The sequence below is a fragment of the Geotrypetes seraphini genome, chromosome 11 (genome assembly GCF_902459505.1).
Source record: "Geotrypetes seraphini chromosome 11, aGeoSer1.1, whole genome shotgun sequence".
Lineage (NCBI taxonomy): Eukaryota > Metazoa > Chordata > Amphibia > Gymnophiona > Dermophiidae > Geotrypetes > Geotrypetes seraphini.
Window position 1 is genome coordinate 111115637 of NC_047094.1, and position 12804 is coordinate 111128440.

Genomic DNA, 12804 nt, shown 5'->3' on the forward strand with positions numbered 1-12804 from the left:
GAGGACATGTCCGTGAAAATCCAGACATCTATGCCACAGGGATTGATCGACAAGGCTGTTGAGAACTTCCCAAAGTGACTGAAGGCCTGTGTTAAAGCTGTGGGTGGACACTGAAAATTTGCAGTAACTGCAAAGTTCTGACGCATTCGCTGGCTTTTATAAAGCTGCAGTAGACGTTTCTACCGCAGGCCGGCAAGGTAAATGCTCTGACACTCATAGAAGTCCTATGAGCGTGTCCCTCGCCATCCTCCTACTGTGGTTTTGTAAAAGGAGTCCATTGTATCATTTGAATAACATTATTTTACTGTTTTAATCTGAACATTTTTTACAGTAAAAATAGCTAGTAATGCTAAAATGTCTGTAAATCAAAATAGGTTAAGATAATTACCACCCCCTACAAAGGTGCAAAAGCAGTTTTTAGCGCCAGCTGGCATGCTGAATGCTCTGTGCTACTCCGGCGCTCACAGAGTTCCTATGAGCGTCGGGAGCAGCGCGGAATATTCAGCGCACCAGCCAGCACTAAAAACCGCTTTCACGGTTTTGTAAAAGGGGGTTAAATGTTTAATAGTAATATGCAAGTATGATGATTAAATACGAGTAAATATGTAAAATTTCTTGTTGATATTCAAAATATTGCAAGCAACTAGGCAGAGAGGAGGCATTAACAGCTGGATCTGGACTGGCCCTACTGCCAATCCCTGCTTACCCCTTCATAATACTGTACTCGTGTGACGCTAGAATTAATTATTGACCAGACAGACACATTCCTGATGGGTGTAAAACAGTGGTCTCAAACTCGCGGCCCAGGGGCCACATATGGCCCGCCAGGTACTATTTTGCGGCCCGCGGTCTGTACTAGTGCTGCCCGCTCTTTGCAGCGTCCTCTGGCTTCCCCCCTGGCCTCCCGCTCTTACCTTCGGCTAATTACTACAGCCTGCAGAGAGGATTGCCGGTGCTGTAGCATTCCTTGCAGGCTGCCGTCGTCCTCAGCAGCACGTTCCCTCTGCCGCGATCCTGCCCTTGACGTCAGAGGAGGGGTGGGACCACAGCAGAGGGAACATGCTGCGGAGGCCAATAGCCTGCAAGGAATGCTACAGCACTGGCAAGCCTCTCTGCAGCCTGAGGTAATTAGCTGAAACTAAGACCGGGAAGCCAGGAGGAAGCTGGAGGATGCTGCAAAGAAGGGGGGAATATGCAGGCCTTCGGGGGGGAGGGGGAGAGGAAGATTTATAAACTATAAAGAGTTTTACTTCATGCAAAATTGTCATTTCTTTAATACATAAGAACATAAGAACATAAGAACTGCCATCTCCGGATCAGACCTTCGGTCCATCAAGTCCGGCGATCCGCACACGCGGAGGCCCCGCCAGGTGTACACCTGGCGTAATTTATAGTCCACCATATCTTTATATGCCTCTCTTAAGGAGATATGCATCTAGTTTGCTCTTGAAGCCTAGGACGGTCGATTCCGCAATAATCTCCTCTGGGAGGGCATTCCAGGTGTCAACCACTCTCTGAGTGAAGCAGAACTTCCTGACATTAGTCCTGAACCTGTCCCCCCTTAGCTTCATTACATGTCCTCTAGTCCGTGTCAAATTGGACAGTGTAAATAATCTTCTCTGCTCTATTTTGTCGATTCCTTTCAGTATTTTGAAGACATTAACTATTTTTTTCTGTGGCCCTCCAAGTACCTACAAATCCAAAATGTGGCCCTGCAAAGGGTTTGAGTTTGAGACCACTGGTGTAAAACCAGGCCGCAACTTTATTGAGCAGAAACAACACTACATAGTTTACCAACAGCTAGCCCCCCCTCTCCTGAGCTATATGAAGAAACGGTGACGGGACTAAATTGCGCGAGACAACGGCGTGCCAACAACTGAGCGCAGACAACTGAGCGCAAGGTTGACGGCGCGTCGAAGAAAAGCACTATTTTAAAGGGCTCTGACAGGGGGTGGGGGGGGAACCCCCCCACTTTACTTAACAGACATTGTGCTAGCATTGTGGGGGGTTTGGGGGGTTGTAACCCCCCACATTATACTTAAAACTGAACTTTTTCCCTAAAAAACAGGCAAAAAGTTTGATTTCAAGTATAATGAGGAGGGTTACAACCCCCCAAACCCCCCACAACGCCAGCACGATGTCTGTTAAGTAAAATAGGGGGGTTCCCCACCAACACCCCCCGTCGGAACCCTTTAAAATAGTGCTTTTCTTCGGCGCGCAGTCAGCCTTGCGCTCAGTTGTCTGCGCGCCGTTGTCTCGCGCGATTTTGTCTATGAACCGAAGAAACCACACATTGCATTTTGATCTGACACCCCTCGGGCCCTCCCCTGACAGCTAGGGGTCTAAGGTTGGCATGGATCGCCATGCTGTTTTGAGGCACCTGACCCTCAAGATATCGCTCAGTGAGCTTTAAAACCTGATATCGCTCATCGCTCGATGCGCGCATAACCTTGTAGCTCAGGGATACCACGAGCTGTGACTTATAACCCCCCGCTCTGAACCCCTTTATTACTGCACACGTGCCAGCTAGGGCGGGTGGGCTGGTGACAATCTGCCTCTGATAGAAAGGGGAAAAGACCTGTGTTCCCAGGAGCTGTTCTAAATACTCTCCCGGCCAGCCCACCTCCCCAAACTACCTTGTCCAATCCAGCTCCTTTCCTTTGGAGGGAACGTCAGATTTGAAGTAGCTCCCTTTCCTCTCCTACACCCTGCCCCCACCCCGCTCCTTATCTCCTGGAGTCTGCGCTCCTCCCCCCTCCTTCTCCTTCCTAGTCTTCCTGTCTCCTTCCCCATGGGTGATCAAACAGGGGCCATCTAGCTCCATGTTAATCGCGCCCATCGTGGCTAGCTCTCGGGCTTGCTCTTCAGAAAATCCAGATTGACTCCATCTGTCCATCATGGTATGGAATCAGTTTGGGGAAACTCCACTGTAAAGTTAGAAAGGAAGTGAAATAGTGAAAAAGCCAGGGTAGCATTATTCATCCCTTTTATAGCACACAGTGCTAGCTGTGTTGAAGCAAATCGTTTTCAAATGCTAATGCAATGTTATTTCAGCATGTAAATTAGTGGTAAATTCATGTACACGGAAATTATTGCTGAATGAACGAGTTCTGCTGTAGCACTTTCTACTTTGACCTGTCACTTAACCCTACAGTACCCCCCAACCCAAAATAAGTCCCTGTACATCACATGTAAACCACTTTGATTGTAACCACAGAAAGGTAATAGTTCAAGTCCCACCCCTTTTCCCGTTCTTGCTTGTGGAATGAGTTACCCCACCCCCATCACTAAAACTGAAGACCTTTTTCTTCCCTTTCGATTATGGTGAGGTTGCTAGATTAGTTTGAAAAAGGAGGAAAACACTGGAACTGCTGAGGGCTTGTTTTATGTGAGTGACTGTATGTGTATTTAAGGGCTCCTTTTACTAAGGTACACTAGCATTTTTAGCGTATGCAGGATATTGCCACGCGCTAGGTGGCTAGAACTAACGCCAGCTGATGTTAAGATCTAGCGCGCGGGACAATTCAGCGCACGCTATTCCGCGCGTTAATGCCCTTAGTAAAAGGAGCCCTAAGTGTTGTTATCCACCTAGAATTTATTTTTGACATTAGAATAGTTTATACATTTTATTTAGTACTAGTCTTTAAGCCCGTTACATTAACGGATGATAGAGATGTTTGTCTGTCTGGGTTTTTTTCTTTGTCTCTCTCTCCTTGGATGCTGTCTGTCTGTCATTCGTTCTGTCTGTGTCTCTCCCTGGCCCCCTGCCTACCTACATTTCTCTGTTGCACCATGCCTGGCTGTATCTCCGTGGCCCCCTTCTGTGTCCCCCCCCCTTCCCAGAGCAAAGCATGATTGTTTTGTGCCCCCCAGCACACCCCTCTCCCTCAAGAGACTACGGGAACTCATGACAGTCATTTCCTATTGGCGATCTGCAAGGGGCAGGAGCGTAGGAAGATCACTCCTGCCCCGAAAGCCCGCTAGACCACCAGGTAAGGCCGAGATGCCGGGGGAAGGAGGGAGGGGGGTGGGTCAGAGCCGGATGAGAAGTTATTCACGGTGTTTTTCAATTTGCAGTTCAGCTCTGCCCCTAACCCCCGCGAATACCGAGAGAGAAGTGTAAACTAAGGGTCTGACAGATGTTTATCTTGTTCTCTGCCTGGCGGGTAGCAGATGTTACTTAATAAATACAATCCACTCAGCCCTGCATTTCAGCATTGTGCTGCCCCACAGATTTTCAACTTGGCCTTTTCAGTCCACATACTTGAAATGTTTCCTTAAATCCATTTTCCTATGATCTTTAAAGACTCAACATGTATTTTTCATCTCAAGCAAAAATCATAGAAGTCAGTACAGTATTGGGTGGCCACTGCATAAAGATCCTCTCATCTTCATGCCAGATTTTCAGCTGGCTGATCATTTCAGCAGGTCCATTCTAGATATGGGGGCCTTATACTTAAATTGTATTGATTGATTTTATAAGTGTATCTCTCCTTTTCCAAAAGAGGGCCCAAGCTGGTTTACAAAATGTTTCACAGATACAATACGATGCAGACAATTTACAATGCAATCTACAAGCATAAAAATAATCTATAAACGTCAAAAGGACCTGCTCAATTAACGACTGCAGAGTTTTCAAAAGTACAACAACTTTAAAATCAAGAGCATTCTACTACTACTTATGACATAACTTAAAAACTTGCTTCTATACCGCAATGCCGTTCTCTGCGGTTTACAAAAAAGAACTGAATTACAGTTAATGAAACTTAGTTACCCAGCAATCTAGTGGAGTTTTTAGGTTTCTCCTAATATGTTGGTAGGCACTAGAAGTTACAATGAAAGATTGCAAATCCTTGTCCCAAGATGCTGACTGAGAGGACAAGAGGAGGTGATGATATTTTTTTTTTCATTTGCATCCTTTGACAGATGGGAAGATGAAGCAAGCATGTTTTGAATCAGCAAATGCGAATGAATGCAATAAGTAATTAGGTATGAGGCCGAACAACACTTTGAAGCACAGCAACTGAATTTAAACCTCCTATGGGCCTCCACTAGCAACCAATGAAGTTCTCGAAGGGAAGGGGTAACATGATCGTACCTGCTCAGATTAAAAATCCATTGGACTGCCGCATTCTGGATAATAAGCAATCGGTAAACAATATTGCAGAAGTCCAATTGACTCAACACCAGGGATTGTACCAATAGTCTGAATGATGGAACATCAAAATATGCTCTAATTATATGCAATTTCTATAAAGTATGGAAGCCCTTCCCTACCAGGGCATCAACCTGATTCTTCATGGTCAAGTTCTGGTCTAGAATTACTCCTAGGATTTTAATTGTAGATTGAATAGGATAAGTTATAGTATTCAATGCCAGTGATGGCTCAGTACAATTTTGGCATGGAGATGCATTAAAAAATGTTGTTGTTTTATCTGGGTTTAGTTTGGATTTAAATTCAAACGTCCATTTTTTCAATTTTCTCAAAAACTTCAGCTATAACGTGGCTGATATGAGAAATTGAAATGAAAGTGGGGCTCAAGATGATTATGTCGTCAGCATAACTTAACAACTTAATCCCTAAATGGGATAATCTAGAACCGAGAGAAGACAAATATAGATTAAAAAGGGAAAAGCGAGGAGCCCTGAGGGATACCGTAAGGGTTACTCCAAGTGCTAGAATAGGTGTTGTTAGAATATACTTGGTAAATATACAATGAGAAAAATCCTCAAAACCAATTAGAAACTTTATCATGAATGTCCAACATAAGAGACGGACCTTTTATTAGTCATGACTAACCTGATACCACTGGGGACCTGTAGCAGAGCTTGCTGAGAAGAATGTAATATAAAGCAGAAAGGAAATGTTTTGAGGGGCTATGGCATCGACAATTGTATACAAATCTGGAGCCAATGTAAAGACCCCAGTGCTAGCATATAAGGTTCCTATAAGATGGTTTCGGGTTTATTAAAATTTGATTAGCAAGGGTGGCTTTGGCGGGTTGTTGGCGCTCCGCTAAGGTCCCGGAGAGAGAACACTTACTTAATTGTTTGGATACTATTCAATTGATGTGTAAATTGACTGCTATGCGCCGGATGCGCATGGAGCCCTATCGGAAAGTATGGTCTGGTTATGTCGCTTGGAGGTCTTCCTCACTCCACATGAGCCTAGAATCGGATTAGGAGGGAGGGGGATTGGGGTGTGGTGGGGGATTTGTGGGGGGGTTCTTCGAGGGTTGGGTTGTTTCACCATAGGAAGGGTACTACTTATGGTCATGATTTTCCTTTTTTTTTGTGTGCTGATCTTTGTATATAGCTAGAGGATATGTGTCTAGACAAGGTGTCATGACGTCAGATTTTGTGTGATTTGTGCTGTTTTGATGGTGTTTCATCTTGTACTTTATGCTTAAAAATGTAAATAAACACTTATGGGGGGAAAAAAAAAATTTGATAGGTCACCCTAGAGCAGTGTCCCGAAAAGTTTGTCGAGCCACGGCACAGTAAACGTAGTGGCCATGGCTCAAGGCACCTAGAAGTGCGCCGACGTTGATGCGATGCTATAATGTTTTTGCATCCCAGCATCTTTCAGCCTAGCAATTCCATTTTTTATCTTCCTCCTTTCACTAATATATCTGAAAAAATTTTTATCTCCCTTTTTTACATTTTTAGCCATTTGTTCTTCTGCCTGTGCCTTCGCCAAACGTATCTCTCTCTTGGCTTCTTTCAGTTTCACCCTGTAGTCCTTTCTGCTCTCCTCTTCTTGGGTTTTTTTATATTTCATGAACGCCAACTCTTTCACCTTTATTTTCTCAGCCACTAGGTTGGAGAACCATATCGGCTTCCTTTTTCTCTTGTTTTTATTGATTTTCTTCACATAAAGGTCCGTAGCCATTTTTATCGCTCCTTTCAGCTTAGGCCACTGTCTTTCCACTTCTCTTATGTCCTCCCATCCTAACAGCTCTTTCTTCAGGTACTTTCCCATTGCATTAAAGTCCGTACGGTAGTGTATGGTCCGGTTGGATTTTTATCACTGTATTTTTTTATCATTGTAGTTTTTTAATTGAATTTTCATGGTTTTATATGTCAGTGTTTAATAAATTATCTCCAGAACATCTGTATCCACAGTTTTTGTTTTGATTAGTTTATGGAGCATGTATGGTTGGGCAGACTGGATGGACCACTCAGGTCTTTATCTGCCGCCATTTACTATGTCTGGTGGTCCGGGCGGCTTTTCAAAACCTGGCACTGTGTCCGGGTTTTGAAAAGCCTCTTCAAATCGCGTCGGGCAGGGAGGAAGTCCGCGGGTCCGGATTTTCCGACTGGAAAATCTAGCAATACTAACTATGTTACTATGGGCTCCTTTTACAAAGCCGCGCTAGGGCCTTATCGCGCGGAATAGCGCATGCTAGCCACTACCGCCTCCTTTTGAGCAGGTGGTAGATTTTCGGCTAACGCAGACGCTAATCCGGTGCGTGCGCTAAAACGCTTAGCGCACCTTCATAAAAGGTGCATCTTATTCTGTGGTCTACAACAGAATTCGAAGCATCATGACCTGGAAGGCTCAATTCCAATTTTTGGATCCTTTCTAAAATCTGCCACCGTGGAAATAGGCCCTGAATATTCGACTCATATCTCTGAACTTGGGGGTGCATTGATCAAGGAAACCCCTGCAGCCACTGTGACCTGTGAAAAATCTGAGACAAATCCACGGCCTTCTGGTACAAAAAGTCTCGCAGGGGTGTTATTTTTTCGAACGCATCTTCCATTAGCAAAGGAAGGCGTTCACTCTAAAAGTCATTTGCGGTGGTTTTAGAAGTTTCAAAATGTTGGATTCAGAGCAAGACCAGACTGTAGAAGCAGTACGGATGCTGCAGACCAATAGCGTACATTTTTATTTCTATAGCTGAAAAGAGGAAGGATTTGTGAAGTAGAAACTGGCAGAGATACTTCCTTAATGCACATCGCAAGAGGAATTAGAGTAGTCCACAAGTATGTGTGCCAGCATTTGCCAGTAAACTGGGCCAAACTGCTGACTGGTCAATCAAATAAATGCAGTCCAGACTACAGCTCGGTGCTAAATTGACATTTGTTGGTTTCCAGCTGTTGATGTCCATAGTATCGCCTGAAGTCAGAAATAATAGTGCCTCACTCTACACTGAGAGAGGGAGAAAAGTGGGAGAGCATGTGGCGCAGTTTCTAAAGCTACAGCCTCAGCACCCTGAGATTGGGGTTCAAAGCCATGCTGTTCCTTGTGACCCTGGGTAAGACACTGAATCCTCCCCTAGGTACGTTCAATAGATTGTGAGCCCACCAGGACAGACAGGGAAAAATGCTTTGAGTACCTGAATAAATTCATGCTAACCGTTCTGAGCTCCCCTGGGAGAACGGTATAGAAAATTGAATAAATAGTGTGAAAAGTTTCAGCTTCTGAGAACCAGAGCTGGTATTGTGACATCATAATGGCTCATTCCACCAATGCCTAAGAGCTAACCTCATCAGTGATGTCACAATGGCTTCATTGTCCTACACTTATCTCACTTCTGCTACATTTTGATTTCTAGAGTGGCGCAGTTTCTAAAGCTACAGCCTCAGCACCCTGAGATTGGGGTTCAAAGCCATGCTGTTCCTTGTGACCCTGGGTAAGACACTGAATCCTCCCCTAGGTACGTTCAATAGATTGTGAGCCCACCAGGACAGACAGGGAAAAATACTTTTGAGTACCTGAATAAATTCAGGTAAACCATTCTGAGCGCCCTTGGGAAAATGCTATAAAAAAATGGAATAAAGAGTACACCAGGACATTCAAAACTGTCTTGGTGATCCAGCTCAGGCAATTCCGGTCCTCGAGAGCTAGAGCCAGCTCAGGTTTTCAGGAGATCCACAATAAATATGCATGAGATAGATTTGCATCTCAAGGAGGCAGTGCCTGCAGATCCATCTCGTACATATTCATGGTGGATATCCTGAAAACCTGACCTGGCTCCGGCTCTCGAGGACCGGAATTGCCTACCCCTGCCCTAGGAAATAGAAAATTGAATAAATAAAATATCCTGACTGGCTGCTGGATCAGCAAGACAGTTTTGGATGTCCTGGTCTACTCTTTATTGCATTCTTTATTCAATTTTTTAATAGCATTTTCCCAAGGGAGCTCAGAATGGTTTACATCAGTGGCCTCAAACTCGCAGCCCGGGGGCCACATGTTGCCCGCCAGGTACTATTTTGAGGCCCTCGGTATGATTATCATAATCACAAAAGTAAAATAAAACCGTTTCTTGATCATCTGTCTCTTTAGCTATAAATGACAAGATTATTATTAAGACTTAGCCAAAAGGAAAGATTTATAAACTTTATTTTTGTCAACTTTCATCCAGGGTGATGGATTTCATTTAGGGGAAGATAGTGGGTAGGGGATGGAATTAAGGGGGGGTGTAGATAAGATTGAATTAATTCATATGGAAATTAAATTTGAAAGAATGATTTAAATTTGTATGAAATATTATTGTGATTCTTATTGTATTGAATGTATTTTTGTATTATCCTACTGTACTGATTATTTGATTCTTTCAATAAAAATTGTTATACATGAAGAGTTTTATCTCATGCAAAATTGTCATTTTGTTAATAAGACATTAACCATTTTTTTTCTGAGGCTTTCCAAGTACCTACAAATCCAAACTGTGGCCCTGCAAAGGGTTTGAGTTTGAGACCACTGCCTTAACTGTATCCATGACATCCTGTTTGTCTTTGGGAAGCAGAGCTGAGATTGTGATGTCATAATGCTTCATTCCACCAATAAGAGCCAACCTCATCAGTGATGTCACAATGGCTTGATTGTACTGTTCTCCCTTCTGCCCTCCAACCCAGCCAGCAGATTAACCATTCCCCTTAACTCAGTGGTCTCAAACTCTTTAATAAGACATTAACTATTTTTTCTGAGGCCCTCCAAGTACCTAAAAAAAATAAAATGTGGCCCTGCAAAGGGTTGTTTTTTTTTTTTTGAGACCACTGGTTTACATGAATTTATTCAGGTACTTAAGCATTTTTCATTGTGTGTCCCAGCAGGCTCACAATCTCTCTAATGTACCTGGGGCAATGGGGGAATTAAGTGGCCTGCTCAGGGTCAGTGATGTAGTAAGGGGGGCAGGGGTGGTCCGCCCTGGGCACCATGTTGCTGGGAGCACCAGGACCCCTCTTCCTCCTCTGCCCCGCCTCTTCCTGCTCCTCCCCTCGCCACGCGCGCGCCCCCCCCTTCCCCCGTACCTCTAGTTGTTCACCACCACGGGCAACAAATTGAACGCGCTCCTCGCAATGGCATCATCTCGCCCGCTGATGTCGCTCCCGGGTGCTGCGATGTCAGCGGGAGAGACGACGGGGTTGCGAGGGGCACGTTGAAGTTCTTGTCGCTTGCGGCAGCGAACCACGAGAGGTATGGGGGAAGGGGGCGCATGCGCAGTAGGGGGATAGGGGGAAAAGGGGGCGTGGCGGAGATGAGGGTGAGGGGGGGGCCTTGCTACGCCACCGGATAATGCTTCTCTTTGGCAAAACAGAACCCAGCTATCGCCCGCTTTTTGTGAGATTTGAAGCAGCAGCGGTATGGTCATTGTGGTGCCTGCACTACAGGAAGATCATAGAGTGGGGTGGGGAAATGATCAAATGTTGGTGTCCTTTGAAGCCAGAGCAGCCCGATTCCTTCTTACATTTTCCCCTTCCATACTCCCTTTTGTCCTTGACCATATTCGGACACCCCTCTTTGAAAATCCTGGCTGCTACATAAGAGAGACTGTTCTCAGCATACATTCATATCATTTTTCTGTTTTCCTGGAATGCTCTGCTTTCCTCTGACCGCCTTGCCTGGCGTTTACGAGCTCTCTGTACAATCGACCCTTCTTTTAGGCCCTTCACCAGCTGCACTCAAAGGACGGCACGGATGATGCAGCTCCAGAGAGCTCCTGTCGCTACACCTGTAGCATGAAGGGCTGACACCCCTTCCCCTGGGAAGGCACATTGGTGCTCCGCAAGGCTGATGTCCCCCCCCATCACCGATTTCACTTGCCCCTTCTGATGGTCTTGTTCACATGTTCTAAAGCAGTGCATTGCAAACTGTGTGCCACGGCACAGTAGCATGTGACGCCAGGAGAGTCACGTCAGCTGGTGCCTCTCTCTCTCTCCACATCTCCCCACCAGGGTAGTCACTGTAGGGTTAATAAGCTCAGGGCCCCGTTTGGAAGGCCTCCAAACTTGTTTGGATGTACGTCATCGTGCCGACGCCTGTGCATGTGCGGAGACCTTCCAGCCATGGCCACGATGTAGTGTGCCATAGCTTGAAAATGTTTGTGAGACACTGATCTATAGGTTGCTCTATGCCTCTTGGAAGCATGCCTAAGGAATCAAGGAGAAAGAGGACTGGCGTGCTCAGTTCAGTGCGCTTACATATGCTTTTGTTAAGTATTGCTTTACTGACTGCTACTGCCATTTTTATAGCGCTGAAAGGTGTATGCAGTGATCAGAAGAGCTTTCAGTCTAACTTAGACAGACAGGCATGACATATAGGGTCGGGGATGCAGAGCCCAAGGTGAGAGGAGATAGGAGTTGAAAGCATTCGAAGAGGTGGGCTTATAATTGCCAGAGGCGGACCCCACCGTAAGGATTTGGACAGTTTGCTCCAGGCACATGGCACAGCAAGACAGAAGGGACAGAGTCTGGAGTTGGCAGAGGAGGAGAAGGCACAGATAGGAGGTACTTACCAGCTGAGTGGAGCTTGCAGGGTGTGGATGGGGGAACATAGGAAGAGATAAGTAAAGAGAGAGGTAGTGAGGGGCAGCCAAGTGAATGCATTTGTAGAGGCTTGACCCAGGCACAAATTAGGTATAGGTATTTAGGCATGGTTTTCATTAGCAATTCAATTTTTTATCCCATCCTCCCTAAAGAGCCCAGAATGGTTTACAAGTTTACACAACAAAGAAAAAAATCTCACAACAAATAAAAATAATTTAGTTAAATTGTAGAGAATTTAAATTGAAAAAATCTAAAATTATAATATAGATAATTTTTCTCCTATTCTTGTATTTTTTTCTATTAGAAATTTACACGCATAATATAGGTTAGCGATAAAATAGTTGGAGAGGCAGAGTAAGGTCTTCATTAAGGATACATCATGCATATTTTGAGTTAGGGACAGGGTGGCTGGAATAAGGGCTTTAAATGAGGATAAAGCAATTATATTTGGAAACGGATGGGAAGCCAATGACGTGACTTTAGGAGAGGGGCAACGTGCCTATAGTGGCTCTCACGGAGTATGAGTTGTGCGGCCGAATTCTGGACGGATTGAAGGGGAGAAATACGACTGAGCGGGAGTCCTGAGAGTAGCAAGTTGCAGTAATCGAAGCCATTTTGACCATTTAGAGATCATTGGATGTAGTGCATTATTTTGTTTTCTGTGCATGAGAATAGCTAATTTTTTAAAATTATTTAAAATTGCTTTTTAATGGTGCTTTTCAATTAACAACACCAATTAAGCCTATTTGAATAACTAAGTTAGGTACCTAGATCGGCTAGGCGTTCCAATCTAGGTACCTAACTTCAGGTTCCATAGAATCTGGGCCTATGTAGGGTTACCAGACGTCCGGGAAAACCCGGACATGGCATCTCATTAGAGGACTGTCTGGGTGCCCGGATGGACTTTCCAAAACCTGGTAGTTTGTCCATATTTTGGAAAGCTCCGACCGTGTCTAGAGGGCCTTTGAGCATGTGCAGATGACATCACATACCTTCCAGATGTAGCCCGGAGGTGGGAGAAGAAAGACG